This window comes from Hyperolius riggenbachi, chromosome 2 (assembly GCF_040937935.1).
Source record: "Hyperolius riggenbachi isolate aHypRig1 chromosome 2, aHypRig1.pri, whole genome shotgun sequence".
Taxonomy (NCBI): domain Eukaryota; kingdom Metazoa; phylum Chordata; class Amphibia; order Anura; family Hyperoliidae; genus Hyperolius; species Hyperolius riggenbachi.
In genome coordinates, this window is record NC_090647.1 from 445,463,816 (window position 1) to 445,479,730 (window position 15,915).

The following is a 15,915-nucleotide window of genomic DNA, read 5'->3' on the forward strand; positions in this document are numbered from 1 at the left end:
CTTCTTGGTATGTGTGATTGTCAGGGGAAGTAGAATGCGTTGTGTGGGTCCAAGTCAGATGTGAGGTTAAGACCACATCTATAGCATATTGGTGGGGTGGGAGGGTTCTCTTAGAAGGGTAGATTTTTTCCTGGAGTTTGTACTCCTTTCAACTAGTTAGGGCATACCTTTCAACTATTATAGGCTTTTAAAAGGGTGGGGGGTAGGTTCCTTAGAGAAGATTGTGTTTTCCATTGGAAGATTCTTCTCTTGTTCAGTTAGTACGGGGTGGGTTGTGCCAACATATACTAGGTTGGTGGGATGAAGTAGTTCCCTGGGGAGGGTGTCTGTGTGATGTCACTTTTTGCTGTGACTAGGATCTCTGCTGCGCCTTCTGCTTATCACACAAATCAGTAAAACATCTCAGCAGCCAAGCTGCTACTGATGTGTGTGATGCCGGGGAGGTAGGAGACGCAGTTTAGCGCCAAGTCTAACTGAAGTTGACGCCACACATATAGTGAACCAGAGGTGCGGGTGGGGTCCCAGAGAAGATTGATTTTCAGTGGAAGATACTTCTCATGTTAGGTTAGCACTGGGTGGGAAGCCGACATACAGCATGTTGATGGGATGAAATTGTTCCCTGGGGAGGGTGTCTTAATCTGGGAGGTTTTTTTTGCTGATAAATCAGCAATGTAGGGCCATTCACCTATGCTATTGTTGGTGTCTTGACTGAAGCGGAGACTTTGATCTCTACTGCGCGGTCTATTTGTCGCACAAATCCAGAACGGTAATTTCGCTGCCAGAGTGATACTCTTCTTGGTATGTGTGATTGTCAGGGGAAGTAGAATGCGTTGTGTGGGTCCAAGTCAGATGTGAGGTTGAGACCACATCTATAGCATATTGGTGGGGTGGGAGGGTTCTCTTAGAAGGGTAGATTTTTTCCTGGAGTTTGTACTCCTTTCAACTAGTTAGGGCATACCTTTCAACTATTATAGGCTTTTAAAAGGGTGGGGGGTAGGTTCCTTAGAGAAGATTGTGTTTTCCATTGGAAGATTCTTCTCTTGTTCAGTTAGCACGGGGTGGGTTGTGCCAACATATACTAGGTTGGTGGGATGAAGTAGTTCCCTGGGGAGGGTGTCTGTGTGATGTCACTTTTTGCTGTGACTAGGATCTCTGCTGCGCCTTCTGCTTATCACACAAATCAGTAAAACATCTCAGCAGCCAAGCTGCTACTGATGTGTGTGATGCCGGGGAGGTAGGAGACGCAGTTTAGCGCCAAGTCTAACTGAAGTTGACGCCACACATATAGTGAACCGGAGGTGCGGGTGGGGTCCCAGAGAAGATTGTTTCCAGTGGAAGATACTTCTCATGTTAGGTTAGCACTGGATGGGAAGCCGACATACAGCATGTTGGTGGGATGAAATTGTTCCCTGGGGAGGGTGTCTTAATCTGGGAGGGTTTTTTTGCTGATAAATCAGCAATGTAGGGCCATTCACCTATGCTATTGGTGGTGTCTTGACTGAAGCAGAGACTTTGATCTCTACTGCGCAGTCTATTTGTCGCACCAATCAAGAACGGTATCTCCCCTGCCAGAGTTGTACTCTTCTTGGTATGTGTGATTGTCAGGGGAAGTAGAATGCGTTGTGTGGGTCCAAGTCAGATGTGAGGTTGAGACCACATCTATAGCATATTCGTGGGGTGGGAGGGTTCTCTTAGAAGGGTAGATTTTTTCCTGGAGTTTGTACTCCTTTCAACTAGTTAGGGCATACCTTTCAACTATTATAGGCTTTTAAAAGGGTGGGGGGTAGGTTCCTTAGAGAAGATTGTGTTTTCCATTGGAAGATTCTTCTCTTGTTCAGTTAGCACCGGGTGGGTTGTGCCAACATATACTAGGTTGGTGGGATGAAGTAGTTCCCTGGGGAGGGTGTCTGTGTGATGTCACTTTTTGCTGTGACTAGGATCTCTGCTGCGCCTTCTGCTTATCACACAAATCAGTAAAACATCTCAGCAGCCAAGCTGCTACTGATGTGTGTGATGCCGGGGAGGTAGGAGACGCAGTTTAGCGCCAAGTCTAACTGAAGTTGACGCCACACATATAGTGAACCGGAGGTGCGGGTGGGGTCCCAGAGAAGATTGATTTCCAGTGGAAGATACTTCTCATGTTAGGTTAGCACTGGGTGGGAAGCCGACATACAGCATGTTGGTGGGATGAAATTGTTCCCTGAGGAGGGTGTCTTAATCTGGGAGGGTTTTTTTGCTGATAAATCAGCAATGTAGGGCCATTTACCTATGCTATTGGTGGTGTCTTGACTGAAGCAGAGACTTTGATCTCTACTGCGCAGTCTATTTGTCGCACCAATCAAGAACGGTATCTCCCCTGCCAGAGTGGTACTCTTCTTGGTATGTGTGATTGTCAGGGGAAGTAGAATGCGTTGTGTGGGTCCAAGTCAGATGTGAGGTTGAGACCACATCTATAGCATATTGGTGGGGTGGGAGGGTTTTCTTAGAAGGGTAGATTTTTTCCTGGAGTTTGTACTCCTTTCAACTAGTTAGGGCATACCTTTCAAATATTATAGGCTTTTAAAAGGGTGGGGGGTAGGTTCCTTAGAGAAGATTGTGTTTTCCATTGGAAGATTCTTCTCTTGTTCAGTTAGCACGGGGTGGGTTGTGCCAACATATACTAGGTTGGTGGGATGAAGTAGTTCCCTGGGGAGGGTGTCTGTGTGATGTCACTTTTTGCTGTGACTAGGATCTCTGGTGCGCCTTCTGCTTATCACACAAATCAGTAAAACATCTCAGCAGCCAAGCTGCTACTGATGTGTGTGATGCCGGGGAGGTAGGAGACGCAGTTTAGCGCCAAGTCTAACTGAAGTTGACGCCACACATATAGTGAACCGGAGGTGCGGGTGGGGTCCCAGAGAAGATTGATTTCCAGTGGAAGACACTTCTCATGTTAGGTTAGCACTGGGTGGGAAGCTGACATACAGCATGTTGGTGGGATGAAATTGTTCCCTGGGGAGGGTGTCTTAATCTGGGAGGGTTTTTTTGCTGATAAATCAGCAGTGTAGGGCCATTCACCTATGCTATTGGTGGTGTCTTGACTGAAGCTGAGACTTTGATCTCTACTGCGCAGTCTATTTGTCGCACCAATCAAGAACGGTATCTCCGCTGCCAGAGTGGTACTCTTTTTGGTATGTGTAATTGTCAGGGGAAGTAGAATGCGTTGTGTGGGTCCAAGTCAGATGTGAGGTTAAGACCACATCTATAGCATATTGGTGGGGTGGGAGGGTTCTCTTAGAAGGGTAGATTTTTTCCTGGAGTTTGTACTCCTTTCAACTAGTTAGGGCATACCTTTCAACTATTATAGGCTTTTAAAAGGGTGGGGGGTAGGTTCCTTAGAGAAGATTGTGTTTTCCATTGGAAGATTCTTCTCTTGTTCAGTTAGCACGGGGTGGGTTGTGCCAACATATACTAGGTTGGTGGGATGAAGTAGATCCCTGGGGAGGGTGTCTGTGTGATGTCACTTTTTGCTGTGACTAGGATCTCTGCTGCGCCTTCTGCTTATCACACAAATCAGTAAAACATCTCAGCAGCCAAGCTGCTACTGATGTGTGTGATGCCGGGGAGGTAGGAGACGCAGTTTAGCGCCAAGTCTAACTGAAGTTGACGCCACACATATAGTGAACCGGAGGTGCGGGTGGGGTCCCAGAGAAGATTGATTTCCAGTGGAAGATTCTTCTCATGTTAGGTTAGCACTGGGTGGGAAGCCGACATACAGCATGTTGGTGGGATGAAATTGTTCCCTGGGGAGGGTGTCTTAATCTGGGAGGGTTTTTTTGCTGATAAATCAGCAGTGTAGGGCCATTCACCTATGCTATTGTTGGTGTCTTGACTGAAGCAGAGACTTTGATCTCTACTGCGCAGTCTATTTGTCGCACCAATCAAGAACGGTATCTCCGCTGCCAGAGTTGTACTCTTCTTGGTATGTGTGATTGTCAGGGGAAGTAGAATGCGTTGTGTGGGTCCAAGTCAGATGTGAGGTTGAGACCACATCTATAGCATATTCGTGGGGTGGGAGGGTTCTCTTAGAAGGGTAGATTTTTTCCTGGAGTTTGTACTCCTTTCAACTAGTTAGGGCATACCTTTCAACTATTATAGGCTTTTAAAAGGGTGGGGGGTAGGTTCCTTAGAGAAGATTGTGTTTTCCATTGGAAGATTCTTCTCTTGTTCAGTTAGCACCGGGTGGGTTGTGCCAACATATACTAGGTTGGTGGGATGAAGTAGTTCCCTGGGGAGGGTGTCTGTGTGATGTCACTTTTTGCTGTGACTAGGATCTCTGCTGCGCCTTCTGCTTATCACACAAATCAGTAAAACATCTCAGCAGCCAAGCTGCTACTGATGTGTGTGATGCCGGGGAGGTAGGAGACGCAGTTTAGCGCCAAGTCTAACTGAAGTTGACGCCACACATATAGTGAACCGGAGGTGCGGGTGGGGTCCCAGAGAAGATTGTTTCCAGTGGAAGATACTTCTCATGTTAGGTTAGCACTGGATGGGAAGCCGACATACAGCATGTTGGTGGGATGAAATTGTTCCCTGGGGAGGGTGTCTTAATCTGGGAGGGTTTTTTTGCTGATAAATCAGCAATGTAGGGCCATTCACCTATGCTATTGGTGGTGTCTTGACTGAAGCTGAGACTTTGATCTCTACTGCGCAGTCTATTTGTTGCACCAATCAAGAACGGTATCTCCGCTGCCAGAGTGGTACTCTTCTTGGTATGTGTGATTGTCAGGGGAAGTAGAATGCGTTGTGTGGGTCCAAGTCAGATGTGAGGTTAAGACCACATCTATAGCATATTGGTGGGGTGGGAGGGTTCTCTTAGAAGGGTAGATTTTTTCCTGGAGTTTGTACTCCTTTCAACTAGTTAGGGCATACCTTTCAACTATTATAGGCTTTTAAAAGGGTGGGGGGTAGGTTCCTTAGAGAAGATTGTGTTTTCCATTGGAAGATTCTTCTCTTGTTCAGTTAGTACGGGGTGGGTTGTGCCAACATATACTAGGTTGGTGGGATGAAGTAGTTCCCTGGGGAGGGTGTCTGTGTGATGTCACTTTTTGCTGTGACTAGGATCTCTGCTGCGCCTTCTGCTTATCACACAAATCAGTAAAACATCTCAGCAGCCAAGCTGCTACTGATGTGTGTGATGCCGGGGAGGTAGGAGACGCAGTTTAGCGCCAAGTCTAACTGAAGTTGACGCCACACATATAGTGAACCAGAGGTGCGGGTGGGGTCCCAGAGAAGATTGATTTTCAGTGGAAGATACTTCTCATGTTAGGTTAGCACTGGGTGGGAAGCCGACATACAGCATGTTGATGGGATGAAATTGTTCCCTGGGGAGGGTGTCTTAATCTGGGAGGTTTTTTTTGCTGATAAATCAGCAATGTAGGGCCATTCACCTATGCTATTGTTGGTGTCTTGACTGAAGCGGAGACTTTGATCTCTACTGCGCGGTCTATTTGTCGCACAAATCCAGAACGGTAATTTCGCTGCCAGAGTGATACTCTTCTTGGTATGTGTGATTGTCAGGGGAAGTAGAATGCGTTGTGTGGGTCCAAGTCAGATGTGAGGTTGAGACCACATCTATAGCATATTGGTGGGGTGGGAGGGTTCTCTTAGAAGGGTAGATTTTTTCCTGGAGTTTGTACTCCTTTCAACTAGTTAGGGCATACCTTTCAACTATTATAGGCTTTTAAAAGGGTGGGGGGTAGGTTCCTTAGAGAAGATTGTGTTTTCCATTGGAAGATTCTTCTCTTGTTCAGTTAGCACGGGGTGGGTTGTGCCAACATATACTAGGTTGGTGGGATGAAGTAGTTCCCTGGGGAGGGTGTCTGTGTGATGTCACTTTTTGCTGTGACTAGGATCTCTGCTGCGCCTTCTGCTTATCACACAAATCAGTAAAACATCTCAGCAGCCAAGCTGCTACTGATGTGTGTGATGCCGGGGAGGTAGGAGACGCAGTTTAGCGCCAAGTCTAACTGAAGTTGACGCCACACATATAGTGAACCGGAGGTGCGGGTGGGGTCCCAGAGAAGATTGTTTCCAGTGGAAGATACATCTCATGTTAGGTTAGCACTGGATGGGAAGCCGACATACAGCATGTTGGTGGGATGAAATTGTTCCCTGGGGAGGGTGTCTTAATCTGGAAGGGTTTTTTTGCTGATAAATCAGCAATGTAGGGCCATTCACCTATGCTATTGGTGGTGTCTTGACTGAAGCAGAGACTTTGATCTCTACTGCGCAGTCTATTTGTCGCACCAATCAAGAACGGTATCTCCCCTGCCAGAGTTGTACTCTTCTTGGTATGTGTGATTGTCAGGGGAAGTAGAATGCGTTGTGTGGGTCCAAGTCAGATGTGAGGTTGAGACCACATCTATAGCATATTGGTGGGGTGGGAGGGTTCTCTTAGAAGGGTAGATTTTTTCCTGGAGTTTGTACTCCTTTCAACTAGTTAGGGCATACCTTTCAACTATTATAGGCTTTTAAAAGGGTGGGGGGTAGGTTCCTTAGAGAAGATTGAGTTTTCCAATGGAAGATTCTTCTCTTGTTCAGTTAGCACGGGGTGGGTTGTGCCAACATATACTAGGTTGGTGGGATGAAGTAGTTCCCTTGGGAGGGTGTCTGTGTGATGTCACTTTTTGCTGTGACTAGGATCTCTGGTGCGCCTTCTGCTTATCCCACAAATCAGTAAAACATCTCAGCAGCCAAGCTGCTACTGATGTGTGTGATGCCGGGGAGGTAGGAGACGCAGTTTAGCGCCAAGTCTAACTGAAGTTGACGCCACACATATAGTGAACCGGAGGTGCGGGTGGGGTCCCAGAGAAGATTGATTTCCAGTGGAAGATTCTTCTCATGTTAGGTTAGCACTGGGTGGGAAGCCGACATACAGCATGTTGGTGGGATGAAATTGTTCCCTGGGGAGGGTGTCTTAATCTGGAAGGGTTTTTTTTGTGTAGGGCCATTCACCTATGCTATTGGTGGTGTCTTGACTGAAGCTGAGACTTTGATCTCTACTGCGCAGTCTATTTGTTGCACCAATCAAGAACGGTATCTCCGCTGCCAGAGTGGTACTCTTCTTGGTATGTGTGATTGTCAGGGGAAGTAGAATGTGTTGTGTGGGTCCAAGTCAGATGTGAGGTTAAGACCACATCTATAGCATATTGGTGGGGTGGGAGGGTTCTCTTAGAAGGGTAGATTTTTTCCTGGAGTTTGTACTCCTTTCAACTAGTTAGGGCATACCTTTCAACTATTATAGGCTTTTAAAAGGGTGGGGGGTAGGTTCCTTAGAGAAGATTGTGTTTTCCATTGGAAGATTCTTCTCTTGTTCAGTTAGTACGGGGTGGGTTGTGCCAACATATACTAGGTTGGTGGGATGAAGTAGTTCCCTGGGGAGGGTGTCTGTGTGATGTCACTTTTTGCTGTGACTAGGATCTCTGCTGCGCCTTCTGCTTATCACACAAATCAGTAAAACATCTCAGCAGCCAAGCTGCTACTGATGTGTGTGATGCCGGGGAGGTAGGAGACGCAGTTTAGCGCCAAGTCTAACTGAAGTTGACGCCACACATATAGTGAACCAGAGGTGCGGGTGGGGTCCCAGAGAAGATTGATTTTCAGTGGAAGATACTTCTCATGTTAGGTTAGCACTGGGTGGGAAGCCGACATACAGCATGTTGATGGGATGAAATTGTTCCCTGGGGAGGGTGTCTTAATCTGGGAGGGTTTTTTTGCTGATAAATCAGCAATGTAGGGCCATTCACCTATGCTATTGTTGGTGTCTTGACTGAAGCGGAGACTTTGATCTCTACTGCGCGGTCTATTTGTCGCACAAATCCAGAACGGTAATTTCGCTGCCAGAGTGATACTCTTCTTGGTATGTGTGATTGTCAGGGGAAGTAGAATGCGTTGTGTGGGTCCAAGTCAGATGTGAGGTTGAGACCACATCTATAGCATATTGGTGGGGTGGGAGGGTTCTCTTAGAAGGGTAGATTTTTTCCTGGAGTTTGTACTCCTTTCAACTAGTTAGGGCATACCTTTCAACTATTATAGGCTTTTAAAAGGGTGGGGGGTAGGTTCCTTAGAGAAGATTGTGTTTTCCATTGGAAGATTCTTCTCTTGTTCAGTTAGCACGGGGTGGGTTGTGCCAACATATACTAGGTTGGTGGGATGAAGTAGTTCCCTGGGGAGGGTGTCTGTGTGATGTCACTTTTTGCTGTGACTAGGATCTCTGCTGCGCCTTCTGCTTATCACACAAATCAGTAAAACATCTCAGCAGCCAAGCTGCTACTGATGTGTGTGATGCCGGGGAGGTAGGAGACGCAGTTTAGCGCCAAGTCTAACTGAAGTTGACGCCACACATATAGTGAACCGGAGGTGCGGGTGGGGTCCCAGAGAAGATTGTTTCCAGTGGAAGATACTTCTCATGTTAGGTTAGCACTGGATGGGAAGCCGACATACAGCATGTTGGTGGGATGAAATTGTTCCCTGGGGAGGGTGTCTTAATCTGGGAGGGTTTTTTTGCTGATAAATCAGCAATGTAGGGCCATTCACCTATGCTATTGGTGGTGTCTTGACTGAAGCAGAGACTTTGATCTCTACTGCGCAGTCTATTTGTCGCACCAATCAAGAACGGTATCTCCGCTGCCAGAGTTGTACTCTTCTTGGTATGTGTGATTGTCAGGGGAAGTAGAATGCGTTGTGTGGGTCCAAGTCAGATGTGAGGTTGAGACCACATCTATAGCATATTCGTGGGGTGGGAGGGTTCTCTTAGAAGGGTAGATTTTTTCCTGGAGTTTGTACTCCTTTCAACTAGTTAGGGCATACCTTTCAACTATTATAGGCTTTTAAAAGGGTGGGGGGTAGGTTCCTTAGAGAAGATTGTGTTTTCCATTGGAAGATTCTTCTCTTGTTCAGTTAGCACCGGGTGGGTTGTGCCAACATATACTAGGTTGGTGGGATGAAGTAGTTCCCTGGGGAGGGTGTCTGTGTGATGTCACTTTTTGCTGTGACTAGGATCTCTGCTGCGCCTTCTGCTTATCACACAAATCAGTAAAACATCTCAGCAGCCAAGCTGCTACTGATGTGTGTGATGCCGGGGAGGTAGGAGACGCAGTTTAGCGCCAAGTCTAACTGAAGTTGACGCCACACATATAGTGAACCGGAGGTGCGGGTGGGGTCCCAGAGAAGATTGTTTCCAGTGGAAGATACTTCTCATGTTAGGTTAGCACTGGATGGGAAGCCGACATACAGCATGTTGGTGGGATGAAATTGTTCCCTGGGGAGGGTGTCTTATTCTGGGAGGGTTTTTTTGCTGATAAATCAGCAATGTAGGGCCATTCACCTATGCTATTGGTGGTGTCTTGACTGAAGCTGAGACTTTGATCTCTACTGCGCAGTCTATTTGTTGCACCAATCAAGAACGGTATCTCCGCTGCCAGAGTGGTACTCTTCTTGGTATGTGTGATTGTCAGGGGAAGTAGAATGCGTTGTGTGGGTCCAAGTCAGATGTGAGGTTAAGACCACATCTATAGCATATTGGTGGGGTGGGAGGGTTCTCTTAGAAGGGTAGATTTTTTCCTGGAGTTTGTACTCCTTTCAACTAGTTAGGGCATACCTTTCAACTATTATAGGCTTTTAAAAGGGTGGGGGGTAGGTTCCTTAAAGAAGATTGTGTTTTTCATTGGAAGATTCTTCTCTTGTTCAGTTAGTACGGGGTGGGTTGTGCCAACATATACTAGGTTGGTGGGATGAAGTAGTTCCCTGGGGAGGGTGTCTGTGTGATGTCACTTTTTGCTGTGACTAGGATCTCTGCTGCGCCTTCTGCTTATCACACAAATCAGTAAAACATCTCAGCAGCCAAGCTGCTACTGATGTGTGTGATGCCGGGGAGGTAGGAGACGCAGTTTAGCGCCAAGTCTAACTGAAGTTGACGCCACACATATAGTGAACCAGAGGTGCGGGTGGGGTCCCAGAGAAGATTGATTTTCAGTGGAAGATACTTCTCATGTTAGGTTAGCACTGGGTGGGAAGCCGACATACAGCATGTTGATGGGATGAAATTGTTCCCTGGGGAGGGTGTCTTAATCTGGGAGGTTTTTTTTGCTGATAAATCAGCAATGTAGGGCCATTCACCTATGCTATTGTTGGTGTCTTGACTGAAGCGGAGACTTTGATCTCTACTGCGTGGTCTATTTGTCGCACAAATCCAGAACGGTAATTTCGCTGCCAGAGTGACACTCTTCTTGGTATGTGTGATTGTCAGGGGAAGTAGAATGCGTTGTGTGGGTCCAAGTCAGATGTGAGGTTGAGACCACATCTATAGCATATTGGTGGGGTGGGAGGGTTCTCTTAGAAGGGTAGATTTTTTCCTGGAGTTTGTACTCCTTTCAACTAGTTAGGGCATACCTTTCAACTATTATAGGCTTTTAAAAGGGTGGGGGGTAGGTTCCTTAGAGAAGATTGTGTTTTCCATTGGAAGATTCTTCTCTTGTTCAGTTAGTACGGGGTGGGTTGTGCCAACATATACTAGGTTGGTGGGATGAAGTAGTTCCCTGGGGAGGGTGTCTGTGTGATGTCACTTTTTGCTGTGACTAGGATCTCTGCTGCGCCTTCTGCTTATCACACAAATCAGTAAAACATCTCAGCAGCCAAGCTGCTACTGATGTGTGTGATGCCGGGGAGGTAGGAGACGCAGTTTAGCGCCAAGTCTAACTGAAGTTGACGCCACACATATAGTGAACCGGAGGTGCGGGTGGGGTCCCAGAGAAGATTGTTTCCAGTGGAAGATACTTCTCATGTTAAGTTAGCACTGGATGGGAAGCCGACATACAGCATGTTGGTGGGATGAAATTGTTCCCTGGGGAGGGTGTCTTAATCTGGGAGGGTTTTTTTGCTGATAAATCAGCAATGTAGGGCCATTCACCTATGCTATTGGTGGTGTCTTGACTGAAGCAGAGACTTTGATCTCTACTGCGCAGTCTATTTGTCGCACCAATCAAGAACGGTATCTCCCCTGCCAGAGTTGTACTCGTCTTGGTATGTGTGATTGTCAGGGGAAGTAGAATGCGTTGTGTGGGTCCAAGTCAGATGTGAGGTTGAGACCACATCTATAGCATATTCGTGGGGTGGGAGGGTTCTCTTAGAAGGGTAGATTTTTTCCTGGAGTTTGTACTCCTTTCAACTAGTTAGGGCATACCTTTCAACTATTATAGGCTTTTAAAAGGGTGGGGGGTAGGTTCCTTAGAGAAGATTGTGTTTTCCATTGGAAGATTCTTCTCTTGTTCAGTTAGCACCGGGTGGGTTGTGCCAACATATACTAGGTTGGTGGGATGAAGTAGTTCCCTGGGGAGGGTGTCTGTGTGATGTCACTTTTTGCTGTGACTAGGATCTCTGCTGCGCCTTCTGCTTATCACACAAATCAGTAAAACATCTCAGCAGCCAAGCTGCTACTGATGTGTGTGATGCCGGGGAGGTAGGAGACGCAGTTTAGCGCCAAGTCTAACTGAAGTTGACGCCACACATATAGTGAACCGGAGGTGCGGGTGGGGTCCCAGAGAAGATTGTTTCCAGTGGAAGATACTTCTCATGTTAGGTTAGCACTGGATGGGAAGCCGACATACAGCATGTTGGTGGGATGAAATTGTTCCCTGGGGAGGGTGTCTTAATCTGGGAGGTTTTTTTGCTGATAAATCAGCAATGTAGGGCCATTCACCTATGCTATTGGTGGTGTCTTGACTGAAGCAGAGACTTTGATCTCTACTGCGCAGTCTATTTGTCGCACCAATCAAGAACGGTATCTCCCCTGCCAGAGTTGTACTCTTCTTGGTATGTGTGATTGTCAGGGGAAGTAGAATGCGTTGTGTGGGTCCAAGTCAGATGTGAGGTTGAGACCACATCTATAGCATATTGGTGGGGTGGGAGGGTTCTCTTAGAAGGGTAGATTTTTTCCTGGAGTTTGTACTCCTTTCAACTAGTTAGGGCATACCTTTCAACTATTATAGGCTTTTAAAAGGGTGGGGGGTAGGTTCCTTAGAGAAGATTGAGTTTTCCAATGGAAGATTCTTCTCTTGTTCAGTTAGCACGGGGTGGGTTGTGCCAACATATACTAGGTTGGTGGGATGAAGTAGTTCCCTTGGGAGGGTGTCTGTGTGATGTCACTTTTTGCTGTGACTAGGATCTCTGGTGCGCCTTCTGCTTATCCCACAAATCAGTAAAACATCTCAGCAGCCAAGCTGCTACTGATGTGTGTGATGCCGGGGAGGTAGGAGACGCAGTTTAGCGCCAAGTCTAACTGAAGTTGACGCCACACATATAGTGAACCGGAGGTGCGGGTGGGGTCCCAGAGAAGATTGATTTCCAGTGGAAGATTCTTCTCATGTTAGGTTAGCACTGGGTGGGAAGCCGACATACAGCATGTTGGTGGGATGAAATTGTTCCCTGGGGAGGGTGTCTTAATCTGGAAGGGTTTTTTTTGTGTAGGGCCATTCACCTATGCTATTGGTGGTGTCTTGACTGAAGCTGAGACTTTGATCTCTACTGCGCAGTCTATTTGTTGCACCAATCAAGAACGGTATCTCCGCTGCCAGAGTGGTACTCTTCTTGGTATGTGTGATTGTCAGGGGAAGTAGAATGTGTTGTGTGGGTCCAAGTCAGATGTGAGGTTAAGACCACATCTATAGCATATTGGTGGGGTGGGAGGGTTCTCTTAGAAGGGTAGATTTTTTCCTGGAGTTTGTACTCCTTTCAACTAGTTAGGGCATACCTTTCAACTATTATAGGCTTTTAAAAGGGTGGGGGGTAGGTTCCTTAGAGAAGATTGTGTTTTCCATTGGAAGATTCTTCTCTTGTTCAGTTAGTACGGGGTGGGTTGTGCCAACATATACTAGGTTGGTGGGATGAAGTAGATCCCTGGGGAGGGTGTCTGTGTGATGTCACTTTTTGCTGTGACTAGGATCTCTGCTGCGCCTTCTGCTTATCACACAAATCAGTAAAACATCTCAGCAGCCAAGCTGCTACTGATGTGTGTGATGCCGGGGAGGTAGGAGACGCAGTTTAGCGCCAAGTCTAACTGAAGTTGACGCCACACATATAGTGAACCAGAGGTGCGGGTGGGGTCCCAGAGAAGATTGATTTTCAGTGGAAGATACTTCTCATGTTAGGTTAGCACTGGGTGGGAAGCCGACATACAGCATGTTGATGGGATGAAATTGTTCCCTGGGGAGGGTGTCTTAATCTGGGAGGGTTTTTTTGCTGATAAATCAGCAATGTAGGGCCATTCACCTATGCTATTGTTGGTGTCTTGACTGAAGCGGAGACTTTGATCTCTACTGCGCGGTCTATTTGTCGCACAAATCCAGAACGGTAATTTCGCTGCCAGAGTGATACTCTTCTTGGTATGTGTGATTGTCAGGGGAAGTAGAATGCGTTGTGTGGGTCCAAGTCAGATGTGAGGTTGAGACCACATCTATAGCATATTGGTGGGGTGGGAGGGTTCTCTTAGAAGGGTAGATTTTTTCCTGGAGTTTGTACTCCTTTCAACTAGTTAGGGCATACCTTTCAACTATTATAGGCTTTTAAAAGGGTGGGGGGTAGGTTCCTTAGAGAAGATTGTGTTTTCCATTGGAAGATTCTTCTCTTGTTCAGTTAGCACGGGGTGGGTTGTGCCAACATATACTAGGTTGGTGGGATGAAGTAGTTCCCTGGGGAGGGTGTCTGTGTGATGTCACTTTTTGCTGTGACTAGGATCTCTGCTGCGCCTTCTGCTTATCACACAAATCAGTAAAACATCTCAGCAGCCAAGCTGCTACTGATGTGTGTGATGCCGGGGAGGTAGGAGACGCAGTTTAGCGCCAAGTCTAACTGAAGTTGACGCCACACATATAGTGAACCGGAGGTGCGGGTGGGGTCCCAGAGAAGATTGTTTCCAGTGGAAGATACTTCTCATGTTAGGTTAGCACTGGATGGGAAGCCGACATACAGCATGTTGGTGGGATGAAATTGTTCCCTGGGGAGGGTGTCTTAATCTGGGAGGGTTTTTTTGCTGATAAATCAGCAATGTAGGGCCATTCACCTATGCTATTGGTGGTGTCTTGACTGAAGCTGAGACTTTGATCTCTACTGCGCAGTCTATTTGTTGCACCAATCAAGAACGGTATCTCCGCTGCCAGAGTGGTACTCTTCTTGGTATGTGTGATTGTCAGGGGAAGTAGAATGCGTTGTGTGGGTCCAAGTCAGATGTGAGGTTAAGACCACATCTATAGCATATTGGTGGGGTGGGAGGGTTCTCTTAGAAGGGTAGATTTTTTCCTGGAGTTTGTACTCCTTTCAACTAGTTAGGGCATACCTTTCAACTATTATAGGCTTTTAAAAGGGTGGGGGGTAGGTTCCTTAGAGAAGATTGTGTTTTCCATTGGAAGATTCTTCTCTTGTTCAGTTAGTACGGGGTGGGTTGTGCCAACATATACTAGGTTGGTGGGATGAAGTAGTTCCCTGGGGAGGGTGTCTGTGTGATGTCACTTTTTGCTGTGACTAGGATCTCTGCTGCGCCTTCTGCTTATCACACAAATCAGTAAAACATCTCAGCAGCCAAGCTGCTACTGATGTGTGTGATGCCGGGGAGGTAGGAGACGCAGTTTAGCGCCAAGTCTAACTGAAGTTGACGCCACACATATAGTGAACCAGAGGTGCGGGTGGGGTCCCAGAGAAGATTGATTTTCAGTGGAAGATACTTCTCATGTTAGGTTAGCACTGGATGGGAAGCCGACATACAGCATGTTGGTGGGATGAAATTGTTCCCTGGGGAGGGTGTCTTAATCTGGGAGGGTTTTTTTGCTGATAAATCAGCAATGTAGGGCCATTCACCTATGCTATTGGTGGTGTCTTGACTGAAGCTGAGACTTTGATCTCTACTGCGCAGTCTATTTGTTGCACCAATCAAGAACGGTATCTCCGCTGCCAGAGTGGTACTCTTCTTGGTATGTGTGATTGTCAGGGGAAGTAGAATGCGTTGTGTGGGTCCAAGTCAGATGTGAGGTTAAGACCACATCTATAGCATATTGGTGGGGTGGGAGGGTTCTCTTAGAAGGGTAGATTTTTTCCTGGAGTTTGTACTCCTTTCAACTAGTTAGGGCATACCTTTCAACTATTATAGGCTTTTAAAAGGGTGGGGGGTAGGTTCCTTAAAGAAGATTGTGTTTTCCATTGGAAGATTCTTCTCTTGTTCAGTTAGTACGGGGTGGGTTGTGCCAACATATACTAGGTTGGTGGGATGAAGTAGTTCCCTGGGGAGGGTGTCTGTGTGATGTCACTTTTTGCTGTGACTAGGATCTCTGCTGCGCCTTCTGCTTATCACACAAATCAGTAAAACATCTCAGCAGCCAAGCTGCTACTGATGTGTGTGATGCCGGGGAGGTAGGAGACGCAGTTTAGCGCCAAGTCTAACTGAAGTTGACGCCACACATATAGTGAACCAGAGGTGCGGGTGGGGTCCCAGAGAAGATTGATTTTCAGTGGAAGATACTTCTCATGTTAGGTTAGCACTGGGTGGGAAGCCGACATACAGCATGTTGATGGGATGAAATTGTTCCCTGGGGAGGGTGTCTTAATCTGGGAGGTTTTTTTTGCTGATAAATCAGCAATGTAGGGCCATTCACCTATGCTATTGTTGGTGTCTTGACTGAAGCGGAGACTTTGATCTCTACTGCGCGGTCTATTTGTCGCACAAATCCAGAACGGTAATTTCGCTGCCAGAGTGATACTCTTCTTGGTATGTGTGATTGTCAGGGGAAGTAGAATGCGTTGTGTGGGTCCAAGTCAGATGTGAGGTTGAGACCACATCTATAGCATATTGGTGGGGTGGGAGGGTTCTCTTAGAAGGGTAGATTTTTTCCT

The 15,915-nt window shown here is 46.9% G+C and overlaps 1 long non-coding RNA gene across 1 annotated transcript in view; it reads left to right on the plus strand.

Annotated features, from left to right (window-relative positions):
- Positions 1 to 15,915, plus strand: part of LOC137546945 (uncharacterized) — a 250,200-nt gene that overhangs the window by 143,477 nt on the left and 90,808 nt on the right. The window lies entirely within an intron of this gene.